The sequence below is a fragment of the Lepidochelys kempii genome, chromosome 5, assembly GCF_965140265.1.
Source record: "Lepidochelys kempii isolate rLepKem1 chromosome 5, rLepKem1.hap2, whole genome shotgun sequence".
Classification (NCBI taxonomy): Eukaryota; Metazoa; Chordata; order Testudines; family Cheloniidae; genus Lepidochelys; species Lepidochelys kempii.
Window position 1 is genome coordinate 63,674,026 of NC_133260.1, and position 6,777 is coordinate 63,680,802.

The following is a 6,777-nucleotide window of genomic DNA, read 5'->3' on the forward strand; positions in this document are numbered from 1 at the left end:
GTTATTCTGGGCACTGAGCATAATCAATCCAAAGAAAAGATGAGGAATTAGGTAATATACATTAATCAGCAACCTATCCATCAAAAGAGGCTGTCATAAATATAAAGGGAAGGGTAACAACCTTCCTGAATACAGTATTATAAAATCCCTCCTGGCCAGAGGCACAATATCCTTTTACCTGTAAAGGGTTAAGAAGCTCAGGTAACCTGGCTGGCACCTGACCAAAAGGACAAATAAGGGGACAAGATACTTTCAAATCTGGGGGGAGGTTTTTGTCTGTCTGTTCTGTGTGCTTGCCAGAGAGAGATCAAGAAAGCAAGCAATCCAACTCCATTAGAATTACTAAGTACTAGCAATTAGTTTACTTTTGTTTTGGCTTGTGATTTTCTCTGTGCTGAGAGGAAGGTGTATTCCTGGTTTTCTTTTTGCAACTTTAAAGTTTTTTGCCCAGAGGGAAATCCTCTGTGTTTTAAAACTGATTGCCCTGTGAGATTAGCTTCCCTTCTAATTTTACAGAGGTGCTTCTTTTACCTTTTTCCTTTCTAATAAAGTTCTGTTTCTTTTAAGAGCCTGACTGATTTCTCTATTGTCCTAAGACTCAGGGGTTTGGTCTGTGATCACTTTGTAACCAATTGGTTAGGATATTATTCTCCAGCCTCCCCAGGAAAGGGGGTGTAAGGGCTTGGGGGGATATTTGGGGGGAATAGGAACTCCAAGTGAATCCTTTCCCTGATTCTTTGTTAAATCACTTGGTGGTGGCAGCGTATCCTCCAAGGGCAAAGAGTTTGTGTCTTCGGGAAGTTTTACCCTCAGCTGGTAGAAAAAAGCTTAGGGGGTCTTTCATGTGGGTCCCCACATCTATACCCTAGAGTTCAGAGTGGGGAGGGAACCCTGACGGATGCTAATAAGAAACTAGGGATCAGTTATTCTTTCAGTCAATAAGGACAGAAGTTATGGGATTAGAGTAAATATTGAGAGAGAAACAATGAAAATAGGAACAGTTATGTAATGGAGCCAGCTGCCAAAGGAGGCTGTGGAATTGCTGTCAATGCACATATTCAAGGTTAGTCCTGACACCCATTAATTAAAAAAGGTTTAAGAACAACTAAATTAATCCTGCCACAGAGAGATGGACTAGATGTCCCACTAGATATCTGTTCCTTACCAAAAGGATTCTGTGAACTATTTGAGCCAAAATTAATGACATGTTGACACTGTTGCACAGAGAGTATTAATATTCATTGCTTATCTGACATTCACAAGCTAGAGAGAAAGAGAGAGAGAGACTCTCCTTTCAAGCAGACAATCAATCTGCTCAGGTGTCTGAAGTACAAAGAACATCTGTAATATAATTTGAAGAAAAAGAAAATAAGCGTGGAAAGTGCTAAATGGAAGTTGCACAGTATGTGATTCATCCTGCCAGGTCAGCTGTCACCAAGCAGCTTGAGACACAAGACTTATGTCTCCCCAAAAGAGATAGTTATTTCCATCCTTATTAGAAATACCTCATCTGGCAAAATAGAAGAAGCCAGAATTGTTTATCCTCCAGTTATGCAACTCCTGTACCTTTCTGGACAGCCTTAGAGTTTTCTGCACTGCCATGTACCCGGACTGTGATTCAAAAGAGTGTTATCCCTTTTGGCCTGAGCAATTAGCCACTATCCAGGGTCTTGTGGGTTGTTTTCATTAGGAGGATAAATCAATGATAGTCAGATATTTTTCTGATGCAATTCTGTTGATTTCCAAAGAATATACACAAAGTCCTGTTTCTCTGAAGACAGTAGGATCAAGCAAAAGGAGGCAGGTTGCTCACAGTTCTACACTTGCCTTTCAAGCCAGAACTCTGCCCAAAATGCTCTCTCCTGGTTTTCTCTCAAGGCCACATTACAAATGCTTCTCTTGCTGTCTCCTGGTTTCTGCTTGCCTCTTTTTTACCAACACACAGAAAGACAGATACAAGCAAGACAATTCCCAGCCCCTGCATTTGTAGTGGTGACTTCCATTGTTTCAGCCACAAAGGGTCATTGTGCTCTCATTTGACCTGAATGGAAGGTGGCTAACATGCCCATCAGCTGAATGAGTTCTGTGACTGCCCATATAGATCAAAGATGTTATGGCAAGAAGCCACCCAACTTCTAGCATAACAGCAGCATGTGGAAAAGGCTAATGCTTCAACTGCCTTCTTCCTTTTTTGACAACCAAGGCATCATGAAAAACAAGTTATCCACAAGCAAAAACAAACAAACAAAACTGGTGTAAATGTGGCTCAAGCAGTGGCTTCTTCAACATCCTGATTTGTAAATCTTTGGCACAGCAGTGCAGTAATCTATATGCTTGGCTTAGCTGGTAGAATGGATAAACAAACTTGTCCTTTGATTTGTTGAGTACCCTCAGCTTGAATGACTCCACAATAGCTGTATCCTGCAGGAGGCACTCAACCCCTTGTAAGTATCATTTACTTGGGAACTTTTCACTGGACTAGAATGCGTATTCAAACCAACAACAACAAACAAACTGTGTACAAATTGTATATCTACGTGTAATGCAATGGATTGCAAATGTGTTATAATATATAGCTGCTAAGTGGTAAAAATGTCTGTCATCTCATGATAAATGTACTGTCATGTGACTCAGGAAATACCTTGTAGCAAATAGCAGGCCAGGTTCTCAGCTGCTGTACATTGGCATAGTTCCATTGACCTCAGTGGAATTACATTGATTTCCGCCAGCTGAGAATGTTTCATTCTGTGAGGTAGTGAGTAATTATCCATGTATGCCTCACACTGCTTTCTCTCCTCAAACCAGAAAAGTCTCTTTTCCTCCCAAAGCCTAGTTAGAGTCAGTAGTTTTGAAGTTTACTAGTCTAATATCCTAATGTTTTTATTAAAAAGCATGTGAGATCTACAGCTTTGACATTCTATGATGTGGGTGGATGTAGTATATTTGTTTTGACTGGATGGATATAATTTTTGAAGGCAGAGGCAATTCTAAGACAAATGGAAGGTCTGTTTCTTACCGTACAGTGTAAATCAGAGAGTAACTCAGCTGAAGTATATGGAGTTACACCAATGCAAAAATCAATTGAAAAAGAGATTAGAATCAAACTCATTGGGGAGTCTGAGCCTATGCCCTATCTGGACAGACTGACTTTGAGGGTCTGATTCTGATTTCACTTTATATTGGTTTTACACCAGTGTAACTGCTTTTATGACTATAGTTATTCCTGATTTACACCATTGGGAGATCAGAATCAGGCTCAGAGGACATAACAGGAAATGTAAGGCCTGATTCTCCTCTTACTTAACACGGCATACATCAGGAGTAACTCCAATGAAGAAATTTGCAGAAATGGATGGCTCCTTAGTCCATAGGTAGGCCTCTAAATAAATGGCATGATGCCTACTTATGGACCTAGGAGCCACCTGTTTTTGCAAATCTGAGCTCACAGCAGCTCCCATTGAAATCACTGAACACCGGTAGTTTGGTAAATTACAGTGTGTGTAAAAAGAAAAGGAGTACTTGTGGCACCTTAGAGACTAACAAATTTATTTGAGCATAAGCTTTCGTGAGCTACAGCTCACTTCATCGGATGCATTCAGTGGTGGTTATGTTGATAACTCTAACTGTGTGTGGATGAAGAATTCCTGTCCTCCTCCTCTAACTTTAAGACTATCCCCCTTTCTTTTGTCATCCTCCATCACCTCATTTTGAATTTAAAACAAAAATAGTATTTTCCTAAAATCAATATTTGTAAAAGATTTTAGAAATGTATTACATTTTATTGGGAGTATATTTGTAATTAGAGGCGTCACCCTAATTGTGGTAATGATGCATATTTGCTTGTGATGATGAACTGAATGGAGTAACAACAAACACTATATGAAATGGATAGCATGTAGGTTAATAGTGAAGGCCCTTTCTCTTGAAGTCACACATGCTCTTTTGGATATCAAAAGGAAGCTTGATGTGTCACAATACGGAGTATGTTATGTGGCCAAAAAAAATATTAAGCAATTTTTTCTGTATAAAATCCTTGGAAGTTTGGCAGGAAAAAAATGAAAACACTTTATGAACGGGTTACCTTGCTTGGAATATTGATTATCTGGTTTTAGACAAGACACAGTCCAGCTCTATTTAGAGCAATAATTTCCATAATCAAATATGGTCACAGTGTTGCTATCCAGCCTTATTCTATCAGGCTAGGTATTCACACTCTACCTTTCACTGCAGTATGTGAGGCCCTGTCTACAGTAAGGAAATTTGCATTGGTGTAACTGATGTAATCTGTGGTGGTGGCATGTACGTCATCTCGGCCCTGCTTCAGTTTCCCTTCCCTATAGGTTATAAGCAAATCTAGACAAACCTTTTCATCAAAGGCCACCCGTTTCCAAAGGTCTCTTTTATTAAGAACAGTCATAAGCATAAGTAGGACCTTACTCAGATACACCCAGGGATATTCATCATCTCAGGCTCAGTCCAACTAGCAGTCTCAGGATACTCTTTTTTTCTGCATCTGGAAAGAGTCTTTCCTTCTGGGACCCTGTCCAGTTCCTTCTCTGGGTTACTCCTTTTCAGTCCTTCCTTAACCAGGAATCTCCAGCTCTTGCCTTTGGAACAGGGCTGTATTAGTTAGTTAGTCCCACACTCCCTTCTTAACTAGGAATTATCCCCTCCAAAGTGGGTTTTGTTAATCAGATCCTCTGGTCCTTTCTAAGCAGGAGCCTCCTCTCTGGAGCTGAGTTGTGGGTTAGCCAGCTGTGGGGCCTTTGCCATGCCAGATTCTCCTTCAGCCAGCCTTTTCCTCAATTAGCCATCAGGCTTCAACAAGCTAGCTTTTCCCTGCTGCTATCTTCTGGTGTCTACCCAGCTCTGAGGAAGGAAGGAAGCTTTATATTGGTCCTCTTCTCCAAGTTCATTCCCAGTTGGTTATGTGAGAGGGGATCCTTGCCCTCTGTAATGCTACTGGCCCCAGGCCCTTAAAGATATCGCAACAGGATTTCCTTCCAAGCACTACTCATTTGCAGGACTGCTTCCTCTCTATCTATAGCCCATAGGTCCTTACAGTTATAGTGATCTATATCTATGTAGATCTATGTAGATCTATTTAAAACTCTTAGGAGGCCATGTCATATAGCTGGCTGGGCTGATCACTAGGAACTACTGCCCCTAAGGGCCGGACTGCCCCATCACATATCCCCTAAAGTAGATGTTAGGCACTGGCACAAATTGGGGGTTACAGTTGTGCAGTTTATCCTGGTAACATGGCAAAGGAAGCTGCACTGATTAAACTTTGTTTTGTACCAGCACAGCACATCAACATGAGGGGTCTGTGCAAATTCCCTAAATGTAGGTCAGGTCTGGGGCTCTTGCAAAATGCACTGTTTCCATATGAGTAGCCAACACCTAGGCTTGAGCATGTCTGGGTCTCCTGTTGTACGTAGGCGAAGATAGTCTTTTCTACCAGGGCAGAGGGTGGGGAGACAAGACAAGAGCTGGTGGGAATTTTTTATCTGAAACTGTTTTTAAAGTAAAAGGTGGCCTTTTTTAGAAAACTTTTTTCAACATTTTTTAGACTTTTTAATCAAAATAATTAACCCCCCCAAATCCCATGTTCTATTTTTCAGTATTGTTTCCCCTTTTCCCCTTCCTCCTCCACGTGTCCTCCTTTCCCCTTTTGGGTGGAGGGGGGCATAAGAAAGGAGGAAAGAACAAGATCTGAGAAACTGAAAAATAAACCTTTGGTATTGTTTTGTTTTTTGTTTCTTGGTCAAAAATGCAGAAAATTTTCAAAATTTTCATGAAAATGTTTGACAAAATTTTGAAAGAACAAATAAAAAAGCAAACCATTTCTGACAAGGGCATGTCATTCTTCCTTCAATGCTCCTACCTGTAAAATGGGTAATGTTTACTAGGTCAGCTGGGAGTGGGAATGCCTACTGAATGTGGACCTTATGCTTTCCCAGCATCTAATGATCTCTCTTCAGTCTTGTGTTTTGCGATACTGTGGGTGCAGCAGTGCTTTTACCACATGCAAATGTGTAAGGGAAAATACACTTGTCTGACTCCTAGGGGTGTTGTGAGGCATAATTAGTGTTTGGAAAGCAACACACACAGATTCTTCCATGGAAGTTGTGATATAAATGTAAAACATTAACTCCCTTCATGCTGGATCACAGTGTTAAGAGCAAACTTCAATTTGTGACTAATAAAGATCATTGTGAAGGTACAGAACATTTCAGGTGCCTGTTTATTAACAGTGCAAACGTAATTGTGGGGCGTGTGCCCTTTCTGGTTCTCCAGAGCCTAAAGAAAGAGAGGGTATAGGAAACTCCCCTGTGAATAATTTGCCTAGGTCGGCGTCAGAAGTGCTGGAAATCAGACAAAAATCATAGGAGGGGCAGCTGCCCTAGCCAAGTTGGGTTGGCAATGAGCTAAAGGGATCTATTATAGCCCAAATTAAAAGGTATTTATTTAATTGTATTTATTTTATACTTGACTTCTAAGGTAATTTCGAAGACATATTGATTAATGTTTCTGAAGAGAAGAAAAGAAGCATGCCTTGCTCGATTATTTCTGTTGCACTGGCAAACGCCCACGAAAGAGAAAGAATAGTAAAGGGCTGGGATTGCATTAGAAAACATCCTCTTAAGCCATCTTTCTGGGATTGCTTTGAACTTTCACTCATCATTATTTCATGCGCCGAATCTTCTTTGTGCTTGTGGAAGGGGGGAAAGAATAACACACGAGAGTTGCCTGTAGAATTTTTAATCAAAGCTA